The sequence below is a fragment of the Neolamprologus brichardi genome, chromosome 7 (assembly GCF_056152115.1).
Source record: "Neolamprologus brichardi isolate AB-2024 chromosome 7, ASM5615211v1, whole genome shotgun sequence".
In the NCBI taxonomy this organism is placed as follows: domain Eukaryota; kingdom Metazoa; phylum Chordata; class Actinopteri; order Cichliformes; family Cichlidae; genus Neolamprologus; species Neolamprologus brichardi.
The window spans coordinates 36,279,472-36,303,858 of NC_142110.1; the positions used below are offsets into that span (position 1 = coordinate 36,279,472).

Here is a 24,387-nt window from a genome sequence, read left to right on the forward strand (position 1 = left end):
AAGTCTACCGTTGTTTACAGCGCTGTCGGTCGCTGTTTTTTTTCCTTTTACTTACTTCCGCAAAGAAAACCTGATTTCTGCTGTTCAATACTGAACAAATTTAAACTTTTTAAAATTATGCAAAATGCAAAACGCTTAGCCGTGTCTCTAATAAAACCGCTGTAACTTCAGAGGTTCATATGTTGATTAATGGTTTTCTTTCGTTTTTGATGTACTGCAGAATATTTTTATAAAATCCCAGGCCAGGAAAATCACCTTCATGTTTTTCTGTGTTATATCTTCAGCTACTTTGACACAAAAGCATCTGCTGTGATGCTCACACCTTTTATCAAGTCTTGCGAGTGTCAGCTTCCTTTTATATAGATACAAAAATATGTAAATGTACTGATCTGAATTATGATATTTCTGAATGTCTGAGGCAAAATTTCCCAGATTCAAATCAAATTGAATCGAATTGAATCGAATCGTGGATCAAATCTATTCTAGAAATCAGTGACGATACCCAGCCCTAATGGTCACCCTGGCTGACTGCAGTGATGATCCCTGTGAGGGACTAAAGAAAAAACACCCCCTACTTTTCTGACTGTGCATCACATGGACGGGGGTTTGAGTATATCATGTTTAAGATGATTCTACTTAGACACACTGATGCACATGTTGTTTCTACGTTGAACTTGCACACAAGTGTTTCCTTCAATGCTTTATGTGACTGTGAACAGTGTGTCTGTGTGTGTGTCACACTGTGGACAGCAGAGATACTTCCATCCCTTGTGTCGGCGCTCCACCTTGTGGCAGGTTTAAGAACTGCTGTTCTTGTAAAGCTAAATTAGACTGATGCACCTCCGTAATACACTGTAGAGGGTTCCTGGGGCAGTGACATGAACACTTTGTCTTTATTTATACTGTCATATTTTCCTGTTACATAAACCACAGCATGTTGAATATGAATAAACTGCATTTATGCAACTCAGTCTCTGCTTCTGACTGAGGAAAACCACAAATCATGTCTGTGACGCCTCCATGAAACAGACTCCTGACACCCTCTGGGGAGCGAGCTCACATTAGCCCTGTTTTATGTGTGTGTGTGTGTGACTTTTACTGCTACCTTTCATTACATAATTACCAACAAGAATAAACTGTTAATTACCACCAAAGAACAGCTCACTTCCAGATGTTAGCTGCCAAAAGATTTTGTAAAATGTTTATTATCAACTTATTTTTTGTCTGTGAAGGTTCTCAGTCATCCAGGTCATTGTAGTCAAAGGAGCTTGCAAAGAAAAGCGTCTGGACTTCTTTAAGTTGCTTGAAGATGTTTCACCTCTCATCTGAGAAGCTTCTTCAGTTCTAAGGTCAAATGGTGGAGAGTCCCAGATTTAAACCTAGTTGGAGTTTCCCCCCACAGAGGGACAAAAGGACCCCCTGATGATCCTCTAATCGCCTGAGCCAAGGTGTGAAACTGGGTGTGGGTCCCAATCAGCCGTCAAAGGAGCTTGCAAAGAAAAGCGTCTGGACTTCTTTAAGTTACTTGAAGACGTTTCACCTCTCATCCGAGAAGCTTCTTCAGTTCTAAGGTCAAATGGTTGAGATTCCCAGATTTAAACCCTCTAATCGCCTGAGCCAAGGTGTGAAACTGGGTGTGGGTCCCAATCAGCCAGAGTTTCGGGTGAGCTCATTGTGAAACCTGGCCCCACCTTATCATGTGAATTCCTGAGGTCAGATGGCCCAGGATGTGAGTGGGCGTTAAGGCGTCTGGGGAGGGATCTCAAAACTGGATTATAGATGGCAGACAGTTGGTGTCGTAAACCACCACCTCTGTTCAAAGATGGTCGCTCAAAGTGGACATAGATGGCTTCTTTCACTCCTCGTTCAAACCATCTGTCCTCTCTGTCCAAAATGTAAACATTGGCATCCTCGAAAGAGTGACCTTTGGATGGTAAATGGTAAATGGACTGATTCTTATATAGCGCTTTTCTACTCTCTCAGAGCACTCAAAGCGCTCTATACAACATGCCACTTTCACCCAATCACACACAAGCACTTTATCTATACTTAGTGCTATCTAACTACATTCACACACATTCATACTCCGATGGACGCATCGGAGAGCAACTTGGGGTTAGTATCTTGCCCAAGGATACTTGACATGCAGACTGGAGGAGCCAAGGATCGAACCACCAACCTTCCGATCAGTAGGTGACCTGCTCTACCTCCTGAGCTACAGCCACCCCTAGATGCAGATGGACAGCTGAGTCTTGTCCCAATCAGCCAGAGTTTTGGGTGAGCTCATTGTGAAACCTGGCCCCACCTTATCATGAGAATTCCTGAGGTCAGATGGCCCAGGATGTGAGTGGGCGTTAAGGCGTCTGGGGAACTTTGACCTTCTCGGATGAGAGGTAAAACGTCTTCAAGTAACTTAAAGAAGTCCAGATGCTTTTCTTTGCAGGTTCCTTTGACAACTTATTTTTTATTTTTCAACCTAAATATCACCTGCTTTAAAGTAGCCTCGTTGTCTAGCAGTACTAGTTTTTGTCACTAGATGGCAGTGTAGGTTTTGCTATGTGTTTAATCACTTTGTGTTTTTCTGTTTTGTGGCACACACGTACTACACAGTTACAGCATCTTGCAAAGACAGGCACAATTATGACAATAATTGACCTAAAAACACAATCAGAAATATAAGGGTGGCTAAATATACATTATATGTGTGTTGTACAGTGTTGGGAAAGAAAGGACACCAACCTCTCCCACAGGGGAATTGTAGAAAAGGGGAGGGGCCAAAGGGGTACTTCAAAATTTACAGGGTTGCACCAAAGAAGGAGAAGAAGAATGAGGAGGGGCTCCAACTGATAATAACCATAAGTGCAGACTTGGAGGTCCTGAAAGTCAGGTATAAAAGGAACAGTTTGGGGTCTGGTTCCATTAATAAACTACATGCTAATGCTCACTATTGTGTAGTTATTATAAAGTGCGACTAAATCCTCCCTCTGGATGGGAAGAGTCCATGTGTCAGTATTCAGACACCTGGCTTGGGTTTCTAGAGCAAATTTGTCACCTGTGAGGACTCTGAGACAAACCCACAGCATGCAGGTCATTTCTACATCTTTTGGTGTGTCCTCAGTTTCCCAGCATGCCTTGGCTGCTGGGAAACGGCCCACCTCCGGACCACCTCCTTATCTGCTACTGCAGATAAGTAGTAAACTGCTACTGCAGATAAGGAGGTGGTCCGCTTGCCTCCACCCCAGAGAGAAGGGTTACATCTCCTGGGTCTAGGTGCGGCTTGCCCCTCTGGGGGCGGGGGTACCTGGACCTGGGATATAGAGTATGTTTGGGGAGTGTGACTGTCTGTGCAGTGTCTATTTGTGTCTGTCTACACGTTGGGTGAGTGCCGAGTATTTGGTTGTGTATATGGGGTTGGGAATGCACGTTTGTGTCCGCGTGCGCCTGTTCGTCTGTGTCTATATGTCAGGTTGGGTCTTAGACTCAACCTCTCTGGGTACATCTCAGGCCCTCCAAAGTACGGAGGCCTATCTCCCCTCACCACACTCCCTGCCGGTGGCTGATGCCCTCAGACGTTGGTGTGTTGGTGGTTCTTGTCAACTGGGGCTGGGCGCTCATGTACGTACCGGCTGACTCCTGGTGGCCGATTGGCGGGGCCTGGCGCCTGTGGCCCGGCTGGGCCCCTTCCGGGGGGTGGGGTGCCCTCAGGCCTCTGGCCTCTGGGCCTGAAGCTTGGTCCTCTCTGGCACAGCTGGCTGCCGGCAGAGCCCGCGGGCACGCCACTGCAACCCCCTCTGGCCTCTGCTCCGTAGCTGCTGGGTGACCTCTCGTTTGGGGCTCTACTCAGCTCTTCCCAGGAGGGTGGCACGGTTCCCCCCCCCTTTTGGTGGTCCTCCTCGGGTCCTTGTACTCTGGGGCCTCTGGATGTCTGGGGCCTGGATCTCCTCCATACCTGCTTCATGCCCTGGGGGATGGGGCTATGGCCCCCCACACTCCCTAGCAGATCGTTACATGGAGAAACCTTTGGAATACAAGCATGCTGATCCACACAGGTGTGCACACAGGTGTACACACGGGTGTTCACAGACACGGACTACACCTTTCTTGGCTGCTGCCTCAAAGCACATTGTGCGCTTTCTATCTTGCGTGCTGCACAATAGCGTTTAATATTTAGTATCTACTGTTATCTACTGCTTGGGGAAGTGCACTGCGGTCGTGAGTTCTCAGAACCGGCTCTTTGAGCAAAAAGAATGACAACATCACGGAACGTAAGTTTGGATAACATCATAGAAAGCTCACGGCTCTCAAACGGGAGATTGAGAGACCAGTGTTGGACTGTTAGAACAGCTTTGAAATTCATATGAGTTGTTCGCACTAAAGTAAAAACCACCATCACTTCATGCGGATACCCCTTCGGCGCCAGCTGTGGTCTCAAGGCTGGAGCTGAACAAAACACCCTGATAACGACTGTGTTTAGACTGTTCCCCCCATTCTGCATTGCCACCTGGGTTGGCTGGAAGGCTGTTTACTTAGCCTGGCGGGGCGAAGGACACTGTCTCAGCTGAACTCTGGACACGCACACACACACACACATACACTGATATGCACACACTGATCCCCCCTCCCTTTCCAAACGCCTTCGATGCTTGTGCCCTACCGGGGAAGATGGCAGTCGACTGGACCAGCGCAGACATGCTGCAGGACTGGATGCGCTGTCTACACCGGCTCTCTCTCACCCTTTACCCGCCCCTGTTGCTTGTCTTGTGTTTCTGTGGTGTATTGATAGTCATGTGCTTTTTGTGCTGAGGTGTTTTTTCTGTTATCAAACTGTTCTCCCACTAGGAGCTCAGTCTGAGTGGAGTTTTTTTTCTCCTCCTCTTACCTCATGTTATGTATTTTCGTTGTTTTTTTCCTATCAGCCTACCTCTCTGACATGTCTCCCCAATGTGATATTTGTGTAAAGTTGGTCAGAAGGTTCCTTTGTAAGTGCGCATGCACCATTAGCGTGCTGCCTGCTGTAACCCTAATTTCCTTCGGGATTAATAAGGTGTTGACAGATTCATGTTTAAGCTTTGCCTCAGACTTCAGTGTGCAGGAAAAGGACATGAAAATGAGTGGAAGGAGCATTTTTATGTAAAATATTTGATAGATGAAGATAAAGTTTGACAGCAGATTGACCAGGATGGGCTCAGGGGGGGTTTCATGGGGCCACAGAACCAAAACAAGAGGCAATATTGAACTGTTTCATCGATGAAGTGAATTTATTTGAAGCACGAACAAAGTGAACGAACATTTAACAATCAAACTGAAGATTTCACATCCTGCACATCTTTAAAAAGCACTGACTGACATCACTGTGGACTGAAATGTCTGCATGCATGAGTCCATAGTTACAGAGAAGTCCACCCAAGGAGGACTTTCCTACCAGCTGGGCTGGAAGCTGCACCTCCTGTCCCCCATTCATGTGTTGGGGAACGTCTTCAGACTGAGGGGGTCGTCAGCTCCTGCTGATGTCTGAAAAGAGACGAATGTGGAGTAAACATGAGGCTGTAACTGAGAACTACAGTAACTTATTACTTTTCATTGTTATTCATGAGTGTTAATGAAACTGAGTGTGTGGAGTGTAATCACAGGGCAGTGTGAGACACACAGGTCTGAGGGCTGGTCCACTGCGTCCCTCACAGCCCGTGTCCTCCTCCTCCTCTCTTTAGTTCCCTCACGCTCTCCATCTTCATCTTTGCTAACAGGGAACAAACGTCTGTTTTTCTTTCATGTCAGCTGATGTTGTTCCAGCTGTGAAGCTGAAAGCTGAGCTCCTGTCTCATTATGAGCGACAGCTTCATGTTTCATGTATGGTTAAAGTAAAAGGATGAAGTCTGTCCCTGAGCCTGTGCGGACTGGATTTGTTCAATGTTAAAGTCATGATGCTGGATTTCATTGTGACGTCACCAAACCGTACCGCTTACCTTCGTCTCGTCATGTGTTTTCACGTTAGTCGGCTTTAACGTTGCGCGCTCGTGCTCTTTTTTCTCCTTGGCTGTATCCCAATTCAGGGTCTGCAGCCTTAAAGTACGCAGCCTCAAGGGTCCTCAAGGGCTGCATACTCAAAGACGCTAAGGCCGGAAGTGTGAGGCTTGTGAAATTGGATGGTCTAGCCTCCGTCGTGCTGTCCAGGTTGCCTAGCAACCATGATAGCTGGAAACGTGTGGTTGACAGAAATGAAGGAGAACATGTTTTGTTCGTTTGTTTGTTTCTACATGAGCTTTGTGTGATTTAATAAGTATCTGAGGCTGAGACCACAGGACTGTAAAACATGATTGTTGGGCTTCATTTCTGTACTGAACAGTCATTTAAGATTAGCTAGTAAATAACAATCAGTTGATGTTGTTCATGAGACTAAAGTCAGTGTAAATATGAGATGGCCAATATTATAGTTATTATATTAATCATTATTAGTTATTACAGCAGTGAGTTTGAACTCTCAAATCAAATCACATTCTATTGTCACATCACATGTGCAGGTACACTGGTACAGCACATGTGAGTAAACTCTGTGTCAAACACTGAGCTTCAGTAAAGATTCAAGTTGAAGTCATTTATATGTCCTATCACCTTAAATCTTCACTTAAAGACACTCAAGTATCTGTGACAGTGTATATACAGATGTATCATATATAAGAGACAAATGTTGTTCCTTCAGTATGTTGGCATTACTAAATTTGGCTCAATGCTTACATATATGTGTAAAAAGCAAATGTACGAGCTGTCATACCTGTGTCTGATAGAATGAAGAGTAGACTGATATATGAAATATTCCTTTATTGGGTGAGAAAATCAGACCATGTCATAACTGCTTTAAGTCATACAGAATAGATATCAGAGCCTTAAACAGGCTGACTTCTGCTAAATGGGTCAAACTGGGCAGAAAGTCTACAAACACATAACATCCTTATAGAATATGATGTAACACTATAGATCAACTTACCTCAGAATATATAAAGCATATAAACAATTACAGCGATATGATGCAACAAACACAGCAGTGCTACTAATCCAAAATACTCAAAGCTTCATAGAACTGAAACAAACATTTATTTTTAGCTCCATTCTGCTGCTGATACATACTTTAGGTTTCTGAACATTAAACTTGTTGCTGCCTTTCATAGTGTGTAACTTGAAGGCCCTGAGTACTTTCTCCCACACTGCAAACACTGGAATGATAACATTATTTGAACATTACCTAATAAGACTGATTCAGGACAGACAGTTAGTTATGTTAAACTTTCCTAGCAGTCCTTCACAAACAGGGAACAGTCTGTCTATTCTCTCCATCTGTCAGCTGCTGCTGGCTCTTCCTCCTGCTCTTCCTCACACACTGCTGAGTTTGTCCTGGTGGATCATCAGGAGTGCAAAGCCTCACAGATGATGTGTAGCAGTGGGTCCCTCAGTCTGTCCTCACTCTGGACACTTGCAGTTGTCACACATGGAAATCAAATGTGTGATAAGCTGCAGGATTCAAACAGTGTAACTTATAAACACATGTTCATACTTTTATTCCACAATCAGAGAGAAAGAAACAGAGAGAGAGTGCAGGACAGACAGACAGGTGACAGTCTCAGGTGTACACACTGCTACAAACAGGAGGATTTAGTGTTTGTGTTATTATGAAACAAGAAGAGTTCCCAGATGGTACAGTGGACACATGTGTGACTCCTGTGATTAAAGCATCTTTCTTTCAGCTTAACGAGTGAACCGTCAGCTCGTTCAAACACACGTTAAAGTCCGTTTGGCTCGACACCACCGAACAGAGGCAGCAATATAACTTAGCTAACATTAACAGTGCAGTGAACCCTGCTTGTGCTGTGATATTCAGGACTGCAAACCGAGCAGCATCACTGATTTTCAGCTTGTTGTGTTTGTGGCTATATGACTGACTTTAATTATCCACAAAATCATCACATTCTCTGTCAGATTAAGGTCGACTATTGTATTATTATATTTTAAAGGCTTTAAAAGCAAGTAAAAGCTGAACGTACAAACATCACTAATGTCACATAACTCTGCCGACATGTGGCCAACAGCAATGTTTTAATGTTCCTCATTATTAAACATTCACACATAAATAAGTGACATCATTAGGGATGGGTATCAAAAACCGGTTCTTGTTGAGAACCGGTTCCCACTGTTTCAATTCCTTGGAATCGTTTGCCATTTTTGCAAACGATTCCCTTATCGATTCCAGTCGCCCAGAATGACGTCACCACGTTGCGGAGCGTCATTTACCTGGCAGGAAACATGGCGGCTCAAACGCTAAAAAGTTTGGTTATACTTTACGAGAACGGATGACAACAGGGCAACTTGCAATACTTGCAAAGTAGATATTTCATTTAAGGGAGGAAACACTACAAATATACAAAAGCATTTGCTCACAAAACACACGATGACCTTAAATGAATGTCGTGTTTTTAATTCCGCTCCGGACTCGTGAATCTCAACCCAGCAGCAGCGGTAACGTTTGCACGTCCTCTCCCGTTAATACGGCAGGTAAATAATCAACTAACAGTGCATATTATGTTAGCGCGATCTGCCTTATTACAAAACCTGCCATTACTGTGCATTTAGATGACCATGATGAGAGAGGCAGACAGAGTCTGGCTCAGATGCTGGCAGTTCTTGCTACAGTCTACCGGTAGCGTCTCCTTTCAGGCCAGGATAGACCAATGTCACCGAGCAGTGACTAAGTTTGTGGTAAAAGGCTTGCACCCATTTGCCACAGCAGATGCCCCCGATTTTCGGTAAGTGAATGTGTTTAATTGTAGGCAGGGACATTATTGGATATTCTTGTGTAATTGCTACAGAAGAATATTTATTTTATTATTTTACATTCACAATTTTTTTTCCTGGGGACCCTGTGACACCCCATTGAAGAGCCGTAGGTTGGATCTGTTAAGATCTCACTGTTGGGTTTGTAAGGCCATGTTACTCCTAAATTTCTATCTTGTTCAAAGAGAAGATATAAAACAAAGATCTAAGCTAATTGACCTTAGTGTTCTCCTTTTTTTTAAAAAGAAATAATCGATAAGAGAATCGATAAAGAATCGAATCGTTAAACAGAATCGAAAATGGAATCGGAATCGTGAAAATCTTATCAATACCCATCCCTAGACATCATATTCAGTACTTACTTTACTCTTCGGCCGCTCCGCTTCTGCCGTCTGCAGCAAAATTATCCACACCGACTGCCGCGCTATGAATTGTGGGATATGTTGGGCCACGAAGTCTACACCGCCACAGCCTTAAAATTCAGGGCAATGAAGGACGCATTTCAGGGCCGCATTGGGGGGGTGGCGCAAGATTGAGTGTTGAGCAGTCGCACGAATTAGGAGCTTGTTAAACTTGTCCCAGAATTTACTTTGTGTTCGTTATTGTTTCCACTCGAAAGTAGTAAAATGACGGCCCCAAGTATAGTTAAACCTGCTAAATTCAAACTCGACCTCAAAAAACAAGAAACAACATCGCCATGTGATGAAAAGGAAGACAGCAGAGAAGGAACGGATCATGACTACGTAGCAATGGATGTAGCAGTGATGAGCAAAAGGGAACGGGGCAACGACTCGGTTCCATCTACGCCTAGTAAGAAGCCTGCAGAAAAGAAAGCTAAGTCAGCAGAGATAAGTGAAAGTGACGAAGTCTCCGATGCTACTATATTGAAAGCCATTCTAAACCTTGAAAAAAGAGTGGACGAGCAGCTAGCTGACCTGAGTGTGCAATGCAAGCAAGCTGGTACGATGCTAGCCAGCCTAGCCAAAGCGGTTCAGTTCAACTCGGAGGAGGTGAAAGAATGTAAACAAAAGGTTAAAAAGTTGGAGAGACGAAACGAGCAGTTGACCAAAGATAACTATGATCTCAAGGAGTGAGTGAGAGAGCAAGAAAGGTACAAAATGAGATGGTGCCTCCGGATTAAAGGATTAGAAGAGAAAAAAGATGTCAGATCGCTGGTTATTGGAATTCTTGGCAAGATCGCACCTGATATGATATCAAAGCTTGAAGAATCTGTGGTAGTGGTGCATAGAGTTGGGAAGAAGATTGAGAATAAGGTCCGACATATCATCATTCTGTTTGCTCTGAGACATGTGAAAGAGGAGATTTGGCGTCACACCAAAGATTCGGCTGTCTGTAAGAACGGGGGTTTCCACTTTGCTGAGGTACTGCCGCGGGAGGACTGGGAAGAGAGGAGGCTGCTGTGGCTGCAAATTGAACAAGCCAGACGGGCTGGGAAACGGGCCTTTTTCCGGGATCCTCATGGATACATCGAAGGACTGGTGACTGGTAGATTGGTGACGCTGAATGAAAGACTTGATGTAAGACTGTATACAGTGGAATATTATCAATGGGACAACAGAGTTCTACTTAAAGTTAAAGATTATTAGTCACTGAGTTGGTGACAAGTGTTACAATTTAAACTCATATTTATATATTTTTCTTTTCTTTTCTTTTTTTTAAATTATTATTAGTTATTTTCTTAGCATATTCTTGTTATGGTTCACTCAAAAATGTCTTTTGGTTCATTAAACGTTCGGGGTTTGAAGGAAATTGTTAAGAGAAAGGCACTTTTTTTATTTTGCAAGGGGCAAAAATGTCACTGTCTGTTTTTACAAGAAACTCACTCTGTGGATGCCGATGTTACCTTTTGTGCTAATCAGTGGGGAGACAAGATTTTTATCAGTCATGGATCTAACAGATCTAGAGGTGTGGCAATTTGTTTTAATAAGTTCCCAGGGGAGATTATAACATATAAAGCTGATAGTGAGGGTCATTGGTTAACTGCAGTTTTGAAGAGCGAAGGTATATTTCTAATTGTTACAAATCTTTATGGACATAATAATGAGGGTCAAAATAAACGTCTATTGGAAAATCTAACAAATGTTATTTCAGAGCTTAAAGTTATGTACCCCACAGATTACATCCTAGTAGGAGGAGACTGGAACATGACACCAGATGAATGGATGGACAGATGGCCTCCTCGCTTAGGAAGGAGGCAACAGAATAACATTATTGAGAACTTTTCTAGTGATAATAATTTTACAGACATTTGGAGAAGTTTGAATCCTGGAGTTAAGAATTATTCGTGGTTTAAACCTAATGGAGAAAGCAGGTCAAGAATTAATTATTGGTTAGTAAGCGATGACATTTTGATGTGTACTTCACAATCTAAAATCTCCAAAGCACCCCTATCTGATCACTGTTTCATTGATCTTGTCTTAGAACCAACAAGGATGAGACGTAGTAGCAGGGGATATTGGAAATTTAATGCCAGCCTTTTAAATAAGGACAAGTATTGTGATAAAATTAGACATATAATTAAAGAAAAACTAAATGTGCAAGAGAAGAATAAATTGATGGATTTATAAACTAAATTAGACAATCTTTACTAATAGAGAAAGCCCAGGGTGCCTTTATAAGATCGAGAGCCAAATGGATTGAGGCAGGTGAAAAGAACTCATCATATTTTAGTAAGCTGGAAAAGTGTAGACAGCAGAGAAATCTAATCACAAGCTCGTGATAAATGGGACTGAATGTAAAGATTTCAGAAAGATTGAAAAGGAAGTCTTCACTTTTTATTCCAAATTGTACTCCTGAGAATATTCAGCAGCTGATTCTGATAGTTTCTTTGATAAGATTCATAATCTCATCCCATTTATTGACAAGCCGTTCAAAGATCTGTGTGATTCAGAGCTTAAAATTGAGGAACTGGATTTGGTGGTTATGAAAATGGCATTAAACAAGTCCCCAGGGACAGATGGACTCACTACTAATTTTTATCAATTCTTCTGGAAGGACCTAAGAACCTTATTATTTGATGCATTAAAGGAAACGATAGAGAAGAAAGAACTGATGCCGAGCATGAAACAAGGGTTGATAACCCTGATCCCTAAATCGGGTAAGGATAAAAGAATTTTAGACAATTTAAGACCCATCACCTTACTAAACACTGACTATAAGATCCTGTCTGGAGTTGTAGCTGAGAGGCTAAAGAAAGGCATCTCAAACATTATCAGTGAAACACAATCAGGTTTTTTGAAAGGAAGACTATAACAATATTAGGCTGGTTTTGGATCTCCTTGAGTACAGTGAAATAATTCAAGAGAGAGGGTACATCCTGTTCTTGGATTTTTACAAAGCATTTGACTCAGTGGAACATACGTTCATATTAAAAACTCTGCAGTCTTTTGGTTTTGGAGAGGAATTTATCAATGTTATAGAGATGTTATATAATGACATCAACAGCTCTGTTTGTCTAGAACATGGTACATGTTCAAGGTTTGAGGTTAATAGAGGGATAAGGCAGGGATGTAGCAGCTCACCACTTCTGTTCATCATGGTTGCTGAGCTGTTGTCTATTTTGATTAAAAACAGTCACATTGACGGGTTAACTGTGATGGCTGTAGCTCAGGTGGTAGAGCAGGTCATCTACTGAGCGGAAGGTTGGTGGTTCGATCCCTGCCTTCCCCAGTCTGCATGCCAGATATCCTTGGGCAAGATACTAACCCCAAATTGCTCTTCGATGCATCCATCGGAGTATGAATGTGTGTGTGAATGTTACTTAGAAAGCACTTAGAAAAATGTGCTTGTGCGAATGGGTGTGAATTGGTGAATGTACAAGTTGTGTACAGCGCTTTGAGTGCTCAGAAAGAGTAGAAAAGCGCTATATAAGAACCAGTCCATTTACCATGATGGGTGAACAGATAATAATCAGTCAGCTGGCAGATGATACCACCCTGTTTTTAAAAAATGAGGACCAGATTCCTTTAGCCTTACAGGTGATCAACCACTTCTCTAAAGCTTCTGGCCTACAGCTGAATATTAATAAATGCAAAATTCTAGCTCTGCATGAGTGTCCCCTGCAAGCAATAAATAATATACAGATCAAAAAATAGGTGAAGTATCTGGGCATTGTAATTTGCAAGGATAAGACATCAACAGAAAATAAGAATATCTGTACCAATATAGAAAAGTGTAAGTCAATTTTAAACAGGTGGCTGCAAAGGGACATAACTCTGTTTGGGAGAATCTTGCTAACCAAAATGGACAGTCTGTCCAGACTAATCTATCCAGCCTTTTCTCTGCCCATATCTCCAAAACTAATTAAATCTATAAATAATCTTAATTTTAGGTTCATATGGAGGAACAAATGTCTTTATATAAAGAAAAATGATTTGATTAAGAATTATGAAGAGGGTGGGGCTAATCCCATTGACTTTGATGTTGTGTATGGTGTACTAAAATTGAAATGGTTAAGATCTTTCAATAGGAACAAAAATTCCTTTTGGAACATTATTCCCAGTGTGATTCTTGGCAAAATGGGTGGAATAGACTTTTGTTACAGATAAGATAAGATAAGATAAGATAAGATAAAACTTTATTAATCCCTCGGGTGGGTTCCTCTGGGAAATTCGGTATCCAAAAGCACAGCACCCGACAGAAGTTACAGAGTTACAGAATATTATATATATACACACACACACATATATAAATACAGAGACATATATAAATAAAATATACGAAGGGGATAAATAGAATAAATAGGAATAAAAATAAAAATACAAGTGAATTGCACATTTCAAGTATTGAGGTCTATTGCACCATTGACTATTAACAAAAGTATTGCACAAAAGGTATTTCACAGTGAAGTGAAGAGGCACTACAGCTTAGTTGTTCCCCCCTCCTTTGTCCTCCTGTCTCCCCTCCCTCTCCCCTGTAGAGAGGAGTTAACCAGTTTGATGGCGTGTGGGACAAAGGAGTTTTTAAGTCTGTTGGTTCTTGTCTTTGGGAGAAGCAACCTGTCACTGAACAGACTCTTCTGGTTGTTAATGGCCGTGTGCAGAGGATGCCCATCATTGTTCATAATGTCCAGCAGTTTTTTTAGTGTTACATTGTGACTTTGATTGCAGTTCGTTACCTGTTAAACTCTCAGCTTTCCATCAGCAGGTCCTTCTCTACTGGAAATTAATCTATAAACATAACTTTACTCCTCACAATACCCCAATATGGAACAACAGGTATATCCGTTTGTGTAGGAAATCTGTGTACATGGATGAATGGAGATCTAAAGGGATTTGGGCTGTAGCTCATTGTATGGATGATAATGGGGTCTTATTGAAACATGAGACGTTTTGTGAGAAATTGATGTGAGATGTACTGCTAAGAGATATAAATCCCTAATGAAAGCCATCCCAGTCCCTTTGAGATCAATGATAAAAGAAGATGTTGTGCACTCTAAAATTTCTCCTGGACTGAGGCAGCTCTGCAAAGCTGGAGTCGTATTTGGTGACAGCAGGTTTACAAACAAACTGATCAGGAATATTTTGATAAATGAAATTTGCCCTAATCCGGTTAAAAGAAATTATATCCTTAAAGAATTTGAGACCATGGAGGTTAAGGCGATAAGAAAAAAGTATATTTCACTTCCTCTTTCCCCTAAAGTAAAAGAGGTTCACTTTAAAATCATTAATGAGGTTTATCCAACCAATGAATTCTTAAGACGGAAATTTAACTTAGAGGTGAACGCCTGCACATTTTGTGAAAATGATATTGAAAGTCTGGATCACTTGTTTTTCTACTGTGAATCAGTGCACTCCTTCTGGACTGACATGTGGCTACGGCTCAGGAGAATTCAGTTACCACATTTGACGGTGACGGTTATAAAATTGGTAATACTTGCTGAGAATGCAGAAAAAAAATTTATTCACAAATGCAGATACTTTAAAGCTAAACCATGTATAACAGATGGCTGAATGACTTTAAACTCTGGGCTAAATCGCTGAAACTTGTGAATAACAAGAAAGCTCATAAAATTGTTGTTTTATTTAACGAGTTTAATCTATGTTAAAAAAAGGAATCTCCCTATATTATAATCATGACTGCCCTTTTTTGCTCATGTTATTTTTTGCCTTTGGTTCAAATCCTTCAATGACTATTCTTTCTTTTTGTACTAACTCTTTTAGCTTTGTGTTTATTTTTTTTTGTTTGTTTGCTTTTTTTTGCTATATTGCTCAACCGAGGATGTTACATATTCGGATTAATGATGGTGCCTTGTATGTTATACTGTTGTTTGTAAATAAAGTTTATAAAAAAAAAATTAAAAAAAAATTTGAGGGCCGCATTTCGAGCAGCCTTTGAATTGGGATCAGCCTTCGGTGCGCCACTGTGACATAATTGGCCTTAAAATGCGGCCTTTAAGGCTGCAGACCCAGGTCGTGTCCAAATTCATGGGCTGCATCCTCCTGAGGACCCGACCTTCGCGGTCTACGTGGGCCGGGTCCTTAGAAGGTCGGGTAGGCTGGAAGTAAACGGCTGTGAAATTGGACGGTCTAGCCTTCTGATTAGCGTCACCGCTGTCTCGGTGGAGTTTAATAAACTCGGTCGTCTGCTCCTTGCTATCTAAAATATAACAGGACACTAGCGTAAACTCTCGACCGTCTCATACTTCTGTTTAATCAGTTTTCTGTTTGACGTTTATTCAGCTGTGTGAAAATCCCACCCGGGGAATTTATTTTATTTTATTTTTTCTAATCTAATCTAATAACTTTAATCTCAGCCAAACCGATTTACTCACAAACAAATAAAACACTGAAAAAAGCCCAACAATAACATTTTAGGTTGTCTAAGTGACTTATATATTACGTTTAACCTGAGTAGCGAAAGTCCGCGGTGATCTGAAAATGATGTGTCAGGAGTTGTGGCGTTCTCGGCGGCTTCAGTGACCCTCGAGCTCCCGGCTAGCTATCGAGCTGGTGGGTAGCAGACGTCTCCGAAAACGTTGAAGTACTTTTGAAAATATGCGATATCTTGATAAACCGAGCAGATATTTGATGTTTACACAGCTACTTTCTCGCCTGAAAACATGTTAAAAGTTTATTTTGTGACCCAGAAAGATTAGTAAGAGTAATTTTAAAACTTAGTAGCGGCCCAATGTGGCCCAATGTAGCAGATTTCAAACGGTTGACTGCGTTGTGACGACAGACACAGACTGGCTGGAAACTGGATTTATTTCTAAAAGACAAAGTGCAGCAGCAAAATCAGTGTCACACAGCAATAGCAGGCCTCTCCTCATCCCAGTGTGGAGCCCATGCAGCTCTGCGTACAATATATAAAAGAAAATACAATCTATCAAAACAACAACCACTTTAAAATCAAATGTTATAGTGGGGTAAAACAGAGACAAATATGAAGCCACTAATAATAACTTGTAATATTTAATTCCCCACTAAGATGGATCAATTACACAATACATATTCAAACAACTTTAACTTTTCCCAACATGGCTGAAAATACTATTCAGTGTGCAGCCTCAGGTCATGAACTCATTATACACATAAAACAAAACCTATACATTTACACATACCTAAAAGACAAAGTGCAGCAGCAAAATCAGTGTCACACAGCAATAGCAGGCCTCTCCTCATCCCTGTTTAGCACAAGTAAGGAACACATAAACGGATGGTGTAACAGATAAAAGGCAGTTCCAATTACTATTTTCCTCGTTCAAAGCAATCAAAAACACTTCGGGAGCTTTTAGCCATAAGAACTAACACTTCGCAAAGACAAATACACCAAATTTAAACGTATAATTTAGTACAGGGAGAGGAGCTACAGAAAGTCTGCCTCACCAGTGTGGAGCCCATGCAGCTCTGGCTGGGAAACCCCACACATACAACATGTTTACAAGTGGCGTCACACTGATTAATGCCCCACTTCAACAGTGACACATGGAACCTTAGTTTTACAAAAATTAAATTTACACAATAAAAAATAAATAAACTATATACAATGCAGTTTTGAGAATGTTCATCGACTTCAGGGTAAGCAGCTACTTCATTGTCAACACTGTGACTGTCCTGATGCTCCTCATCATCAAACTGCGCACAGATACTGTCCCCAACACTGTCAATCTTTTGGGGTCCTCTAAGAGCTGGGACACAATCATCTGCCATCTTAGCTACCCAGTGAGCTGTGCGTTCAGTACAGTCAACCTCAGAATCAGCAACAGGAGATTCTCCATCAGATTGACTCTGCTCCTGGCCGAGTTCTGATTCACTGGCAAAAGACATCTCTGGTTCACCCTCAGATTCAATGGGCAGGAAACTAGCTTGCAAAAGCAAGTTCCTATGGACAACTTTCTCCTGTCCACTCTTGGTATTCCTGATGTGATACGTATGGCATGTGGGGTTCTTGGAGACCATAGTATAGATGATCGACTCCCATCTATCAGCTAACTTCCTATGGCCCCGCTCACCCTTGTTTGCCAAAAGAACACGATCCCCTTCCTCAATGTCAGCACCTTTCTGCTTTTTGTTATACAGGTCTGTTTGACGCTGCTGACTGATTCCGGTGTTAGTTTGAGCCAGTGTGAGTGCTTCTCTGAGGTCATCTCTCATTCTTTTTACATAACTGTCATAATCTGCTACATCATTGTCCCTTGCAACATTGTGGAACATGACATCCACTGGTAACCTGGGGACACGCCCGTACATTAGGAAGAACGGTGCATAGCCAGTGGACTCATGAGCAGTACAGTTGTAGATAAAAGTCAGTGTCTGCAGCATTTGAGGCCATTTGTGTTTCTCCCTTGGAGGTAAGGCTCTGATCATATTCAATTCAATTCAATTAAATTTTATTTATATAGCGCCAAATCACAACAAATGTCGCCTCAAGGCGCTTCATAGATACAGAGAAAAGCCCAACAATCATATGACCCCCTATGAGCAAGCACTTTGGCAACAGTGGGAAGGAAAAACTCCCTTTTAACAGGAAGAAACCTCCGGCAGAACCAGGCTCAGGGAGGGGCGGCCATCTGCTGCAACCGGTTGGGGTGAGAGAAGGAAGACAGGATAAAAGACATGCTGTGGAAGAGAGACAGAGATTAATAACAGATATGATTCAATACAGAGAGGTCTATTAACACATAGTGAGCGAGAAAGGTGACTGGAAAGGAAAAACTCAATGCATCATGGGAATCCCCCGGCAGCCTACATCTATTGCAGCATAACTAAGGGAGGATTCAGGGTCACCTGGTCCAGCCCTAACTATATGCTTTAGCAAAAAGGAAAGTTTTAAGCCTAATCTTAAAAGTAGAGATAGTGTCTGTCTCCCGAATCCAAACTGGAAGCTGGTTCCACAGAAGAGGGGCCTGAAAACTGAAGGCTCTGCCTCCCATTCTACTTTTAAATACTCTAGGAACAACAAGTAGGCCTGCAGAGTGGGAGCGAAGTGCTCTAATAGGGTAATATGGTACTACAAGGTCATTAAGATAAGATGGGGCCTGATTATTTAAGACCTTGTATGTGAGGAGCAGGATTTTGAATTCAATTCTGGATTTAACAGGAAGCCAATGAAGGGAAGCCAAAACAGGAGAAATATGCTCTCTCTTTCTAGTCCCTGTCAGTACTCTTGCTGCAGCATTTTGGATTAACTGAAGGCTTTTCAGTGAGTTTTTTGGACATCCTGATAATAATGAATTGCAGTAGTCCAGCCTGGAAGTAATAAATGCATGAACTAGTTTTTCAGCGTTACTCTGAGACAGGATATTTCTAATTTTAGAGATGTTGCGCAAATGGAAGAACGAAGTCTTACATATTTGTTTAATATGTGCGTTGAAGGACATATCCTGGTCAAAAATGACTCCAAGGTTCCTCACAGTGTTACTGGAGGCCAAGGTAATGCCATCCAGAGTAAGAATCTGGTTAGATACCATATTTCTAAGCTTTTCAGCGCCGAGTACAATGACCTCAGTTTTATCTGAGTTAAGAAGCAGAAAGTTAGTGGCCATCCAAGTCTTTATGTCTTTAAGACATTCCTGCAGTTTAACTAGTTGGTGTGTGTTATCTGGCTTTATGGACAGATAGAGCTGGGTGTCATCTGCATAGCAGTGAAAATGTATGCTATGTCTTCTAATGATGCTGCCTAGGGGAAGCATGTATAATGTAAACAGAATTGGTCCTAGTACTGAACCCTGTCGAACTCCATAATTAACCTCAGTGTGTGAAGAGGACTCTCCATTTACATGCACAAATTGGAGTCTATTAGATAGATATGATACAAACCACTGCAGTGCAATACCTGTAATACCTACAGCATGTTCTAATCGCTCTAACAGGATATTAAGGTCAACAGTATCGAATGCTGCACTAAGGTCAAGAAGGACAAGCACAGAGATGAGTCCACTGTCAGAGGCCATAAGAAGATCATATTTCCCAAGGTTCTGTTAAACCTTTCAGTGTGACCATTACCCATAGGGTGATAAGGTGTTGTTCTTGACTTTTGCACTCCAGCTACCTGCAGCAACTCTTGAATCAACTCACTCTCAAAACTGGCACCCTGATCTAAATGGATCCTTTGAGGGAAGCCATAGACACAAAAATATCTGTCCCACAACTAACGTGCAACTTGTTTTGCCGTCTGATCTGAACATTGGAAAGCATGGGCCATCTTGGTGAAATGATCAGTCACTACTAAAACATCCACACTCTTGCCTTTGTGAGCTTCCGTGGACCAGAAGTCTATGCAGACAAGCTCAAGAGGACTGGTAGTTTTAATACTTTCAAGAGGGGCCCTTCCTTCAGGCTCAAGTGTCTTACTGATAACACAACGTTTACAGCACTTGACATGCTCACGGATGTCATGCTCCATGTTGATCCAGAAAAATCTCTGCCTAGCTAGATACAGAGTTCTGCTTTGACCCTGATGGCCAGCATCATCATGGACACCTGACAGGACTTGACTGATTAATGTGGATGGAGTCACATACTGATGGCGCTTTTTGCCAGTGAGCGGGACTCCTCTAACAGAGTTGCATAGGGTTCACTCATGAGTCTCTGACTAACACGGTTATGAATGAATGGCTGCCTGCTCAGTGCATCTGCAACGACATTTTTACTGCCAGGAATATACTTGATGCTGAAATTGTAGGGGGACAACTTTGACACCCACCTTTGTTTACATGCATCAAGCTTAGGCTTTGTGAGAATATATGTTAGAGGGTTATTGTCTGTCCAGACTGTAAAGCTATGCCCCTTCAGCCAGTGGCTAAATTTGTCACTGACAGACCACTTTAGTGCCAGAAACTCAAGACGATGGGCGGGATAGTTTCTCTGTGCACGGGCAAGGGCCTTGCTGGCAAATGCAACGGGACGTGCTTTACTCTCGCCCTCTTGGACCTGTGACAATACAGCACCCAAACCGTCCTGTGAAGTGTCTGTTGACAAGATAAATGGTTTGTTGAAATCAGGGTAAGCAAGCACAACGGAGCCATGGAGTGCAGCCTTCAGGTGTTCAAACGAGTCAACATGCTCCTTTCTCCAGTCACTTGGGCTGAGCCTCCGGAAAGAAGCAGCACCTCGAGCCTTTACTTTTTTCCCTTTAGGAGCAGCATTCAGGGTGAAAAGGGGCCTCCCAATCTTAGAACAGTCTTGTATGAAATGCTGGTAATACTTTACCATGCCCAAAAATGACTTTATCTTCGTCTGAGATGGCGTAACCCCATCCTCCATCATGAGGTCAGCCTCTGAAATAGCAGTGATCGCCTTAACCTTGTCAGGATCAGTCGAAACCCCACCTTCAGTCACAACATGACCCAAAAATCTCACACTCCTCCTAAGCAGATGACATTTTTTAGGAGCTAGCTTCAGTCCGTGAGCACGTAGTCTGCTAAACACAATCTCTAACCTGAGAGCCTCTGCTTCACTGGGTGCATAAACAAGCAAATCGTCCAAGTAGCACAGCAGGGTTAGGAAATTCTGGTCACCAAATATGCCCATCATGAGACGCATGAAGCTTGCTGGACTGTTGCACAGGCCTTGGGGGAGTCTGTTAAACTCGTAGAGCCCCATTGGTGTTGTAAATGCCGTTAGTTTTTTATCCTCCTCTGCCATCACAATATTGTAGAAACCAGAAGTGAGATCCATGGCACTGAAAACTGCATTACCTCCCAGGGCTGCCAAACAGTCTGACTGGTGGGGCAAAGGATGGGCATCCTTGATTGTGCGTGCATTCAACCAGCGGTAGTCAACGCATATTCTGAGATCTCCATTCTTTTTCCATACCAGTACCAGTGGAGACGCCCACTCACTGTTGGATTTGCGGATCAGTTCACGCTCCTCCATCTCTGTGAGCACCTGTCGCAACTTGTGATACTGCCCTGGGGGGACGCGTCGATAGGGAAGTCTGAATGGCCGGTCATCAGACAGGTGGATGCGATGGACAAAATCCTTTGCCAGCCCACAGTCTAGTTTACTCTTGGAAAAAACATCCTCATATCTATGGATCAGTTGTAGTACCTGAGCCTTCCAGTGGTCTGAGACTTCACAAGAGTCGAGATCTAAATCTTCCAACCCCACCTTCTGCAGGCTGTCACGAAAGCTAGTGGAGGAGGGAGAGCTACTCTGTGTGTCGCTACACACTGTCTGGTTCTGGACTTTAAGTGTCTCACCTGGATTTTGATCAGAAGCTACTTCAAGATCTGCAACAGCTACACAAGTGGAGGTATCTGCCACCTTAGTGTTTCGTCTCAGTGTGACAGGTTTATCGCAGGTGTTCAGGATTCGAACAGGGACCCACCTATCGCCACTCATAGAAACCACAGTTCTGCAGACAATGACACCTTTTTTATGAGTCTGAGATTTTGGTGGTTCAATCAGAATGGCACTGCCCTCAGAGAGGGGTGATGATGCTGGCAGTCTGCCCCATACAAGGTGTTCTTGCTTGGGGAGTAGAGTCACTGCCTGAGCTAGTTTGACAGTGCCAATGACATCTGGCATTTTATCACCCCTCCACCTATTAATGCCAGACAGCATATTGAGAAACTGTACTATCTCGGGCGCTTCTGCTGATTCGGGTTTACTCAGGACTTGCCAAAAATGGGGAGAACTGATCTTTCTGACCAGGGACCACTAGAGCGGGCACTCTGAACGTACAATCATACACCTCCATCTTCAGCTCACATATACATTTGGGTTTAACCTGAACTCCACCACAGCCCACTAGCATAATGTCAGTGCGAATGTCGCTTAATTCCAGTGCAACCCCAGCGCTCTTTAACTCTTGCTCCGCCTCTTTGCTCAAAGTACACGCCATGGAACCTGTATCAAGAAGAGCCTGCAAAGAGACTTTATCATTCACCAATGCATTTGTGTAAAATAGGCTGTCTGCTTCATCAAGTCTTACTATGTTCTGGGAAAGTACAACAGTACCAGGTGGGGCACACTTCAAGCTTTCTTTGTATACAGTCTGTATGTCATCACTGGGATTGAGGGTCTCACACTCCTCGCTCACACTGTCCCCTCTCAAGTGCAAGCATCCTAGTTTCCCTGGGGACTGCTTTGTTGGGTAATGGGCTCAGTTGCTCTGGGGCAGTCTTTTCTCTGATGTCCAACCTCCAGACAACTTAGACATCTCCTTTCTCTCATGCAGTGAGTGCGTGTAGAATGTGAGCTATTACCACAAAACCTGGCATGAAGGGAACCTGGCTAAGACTGGAGGCTGTGGTTTGATTACGGGATGGGCAGGCTGGTTAGTGCGCTCTAGCACCCTCTCTAGCATACTGAGCATGCGGTCTAGAGCACTTGAATCTGAAGCGACAACTCCAGTGGTCTTAACCGGGTTATCTTGGGAACACTTTACTGTACCTACTTGGGCGTGGTTCAGTTCAAGTTCAGGTGATTCACTTGTGGTTGTTGCAGTGGCCACAAGGAGGGGATGTGGTCTGGCAGAGCTCAGACTCTTCTTTTTTACATGGCACTCTCTTTGATGTTCATCAATGGCTTCCTGAACTTCCATTACTGTCCATTTACTGATGGGCTTACATTTGAAGACACAGGCGAGGCTGGGATCAGGACAGTTTCTGATAAACATCATGGCTATTTCTGCATCCATGTTCTCCATTTTGCCTCCCTGGCGCTGTAAGTACCTGTCAGCTGTCTCAGCAGCGATATTAAGTCTCACCCAATAGTCTACTGGTGTTTCTTTTGCAACTGCTTGGGTGGCATAGAAGTCAGCCAGTGGTTGACAAGAACCAAAGCTATCACTAAAATAATGCCTGAGTATGGCATAGATGGTCTCAGGGTTGGTCACTGCACCAGAAGATGAGTTACTTTTCAAACCCACCCTAACAATGTTTTTAGCTCTGCCAAGGAGATGGTTCAACCCTCTCTTCTCCAAATACACCTCCATCATATCTATCCACTCATGAACAGAGTACTTATCTGCGTCATCACCTCGGTAGATAGGTGGGTCTTTGATATCTTGTCTGACCACTACGTTCATTTTAGAGAGGTCGAGAGTGGTATCAGGGCTCTTAACTTTGGGGGACTCAGTTGGAGCTGTCTGGTTTGGACCAAGCGGGACTTGACTGGATAATAACCGACTAGCGATTGATTCACCTATCTGAGTCCCCAGCTCACCAATAAGCTCACGTAGCTCCTTGTGTGTGCTGTCATTACTCAAAGCAGGGGTTGAAAACTGGCGCCCATGAGCATTATTTTGGATAATGTCATCTGATTCTGATGGCTCATCATGAGACATTATGGATCTGTCCCTAACTTCATCTGCCCCAGACAGTCTCCAACCTCTCCCAGCAACTGGTGTGAAAAGGTTAAAGGAGCCTTGGGCCCTACCAGTCATGTTACTTACAGGAAATTAACAATAACTACAAAAAGAATTGGAAACAAGAAAAATACGAAAGTGCTTCTCACCCAGGAAAATACAACATGTAAATGTAGCCCAGTTAAACTCTAACACGTGTATCTTGGAGAAATGCCTACTAACAAAACACTGAAGGTTTTTTGTTTCAAAAAGATCCACAAGATAATTTTGCTGATATCACAGGTGTCAGAAGTGTCCAGCTCAACCTCGGCGATCGGCAGCGGCTGATCAGATGAATCCGGGTCACGGCACCACTTTTATGTAGCAGATTTCAAACTGTTGACTGCGTTGTGACGACAGACACAGACTGGCTGGAAACTGGATTTATTTCTAAAAGACAAAGTGCAGCAGCAAAATCAGTGTCACACAGCAATAGCAGGCCTCTCCTCATCCCAGTGTGGAGCCCATGCAGCTCTGCGTACAATATATAAAAGAAAATACAATCTATCAAAACAACAACCACTTTAAAATCAAATGTTATAGTGGGGTAAAACAGAGACAAATATGAAGCCACTAATAATAACTTGTAATATTTAAATCCCCACTAAGATGGATCAATTACACAATACATATTCAAACAACTTTAACTTTTCCCAACATGGCTGAAAATACTATTCAGTGTGCAGCCTCAGGTCATGAACTCATTATACACATAAAACAAAACCTATACATTTACACATACCTAAAAGACAA

The 24,387-nt window shown here is 42.8% G+C and overlaps 1 protein-coding gene and 1 pseudogene across 5 annotated transcripts in view; one reads left to right on the top strand and one right to left on the bottom strand.

Annotated features, from left to right (window-relative positions):
* Positions 1 to 24,387, top strand: part of LOC118453508 (NACHT, LRR and PYD domains-containing protein 3-like) — a 454,485-nt gene that overhangs the window by 89,022 nt on the left and 341,076 nt on the right. The window lies entirely within an intron of this gene.
* The window catches only part of LOC102795943 (uncharacterized), a 128,592-nt pseudogene that overhangs the window by 39,448 nt on the left and 64,757 nt on the right, over positions 1 to 24,387 (bottom strand). The window lies entirely within an intron of this gene.